Raw genomic sequence first — 1235 nt, 5'->3', positions numbered from 1 at the left:
TCTATGTCTCCAATCTTCCCCAAACTCTTTCAGAGCATTTTAAAGAGAGAGGAAAAAGAAAGGATTCTGTAATTCATCTTACAAGGCTGGTATGATCTAGATACCCAACTAATCACAGATGCAAAAACCCTGTGCAAAATACTAGGAAATCAAATCCAGCAACATATTAAAAAGGGAGTATATCATAAACAAGTTGGGTTTATCCCAGGAATCCGATATTAGTATAACGTTTGAAAAGAAACAGAGTAACCTCACCTTGTTACCCGGTAAAAAAGGAGACACATTACCTGAAAATTTTAGTAGATACTAAGAAAGTGATAAAATTCAATTTTGGCCATTATAGTAAGATAGGTACGTCCTTAATCTGCTAAAAAAAGACTCAGCTAACACCATACTTAATGGTGAAATATCGAAATGTTTCCCTAGGTTCTTGATATAATTTATTTTCACCAACCTCAAACTTACAAAAAGTTGCAAGTATTTTTTTTTTAAACAAAAGAGCAAATGTTTATTTGGAGTTAGTTTTCTGGTGGGTGGTATTAAGACCCTTCAAGTAGAATTCAGGAGTTCCTGGAGGGCTGCCTGCTGCTGGGGACTGAGCTGTGCAATGCATTCCGTCCATAACCCTCCAGAATTCTGTACTTGGTAAACCACATTAGCCAGATATTTGGCATAAGGACGTTTGTGTTTAAATGCCTCGTGCATTTCTCCTTCTGCAATTATACGGAATATTTTGGGAAGACTGGTATTGTTTGGGCCAAGAACAACTGGGTGATTAGAAGTCAATCTTAACTGTGATATGGTTTTTTTTCATGATTTAAAAATATGGAATGCTTCACGAATTTACGTGTCATTTTTGTGCAGGGGCTTTGCTAATCTTCTCTGTATTATTCTAATTTTAGTATATACATTACTGAAGTGAGCACAGAGTTGCAAGTATTAATACATTTAAAAATCATTTTTTCTTTTGAAACCATTTGCAAGTAAGTTGCTGATCTGATGTTCTATCACTCCCAAATACTTTGGTGAACACTTTTTATAAACAGGGACGCTCTCCAATATGACCATGACACAATCATCAAAAATAGTAAATCAACATTAATAAATTATTACCATCTATCCCGAGACCCCATTCAAGTTTTGCCAATCTCTTAAAAACATACTTCAAGGCTCGGCACCTGTGGCTCAAGCAGCTAAGACGCCAGCCACATACACCTAAGGTGGCGGGTTCGAAT

At 36.3% G+C, this 1235-nt stretch overlaps 1 protein-coding gene and 1 non-coding gene across 3 annotated transcripts in view; both read right to left on the bottom strand.

Annotated features, from left to right (window-relative positions):
* POLR1A (RNA polymerase I subunit A) overlaps positions 1-1235 on the bottom strand; it is an 85281-nt gene that overhangs the window by 71382 nt on the left and 12664 nt on the right. The gene's annotated exons all lie outside the window — the stretch shown is intronic.
* Positions 820-922, bottom strand: LOC111728277. The gene has a single exon (XR_002775622.1). It is a non-coding gene; the product is annotated as a U6 spliceosomal RNA (small nuclear RNA).

Source organism: Otolemur garnettii, unplaced genomic scaffold (genome assembly GCF_000181295.1).
Source record: "Otolemur garnettii isolate 467f Iridium unplaced genomic scaffold, OtoGar3 scaffold00147, whole genome shotgun sequence".
NCBI classification, from domain to species: Eukaryota; Metazoa; Chordata; class Mammalia; order Primates; family Galagidae; genus Otolemur; species Otolemur garnettii.
This window is presented reverse-complemented; position numbering and strand designations above follow the sequence as displayed.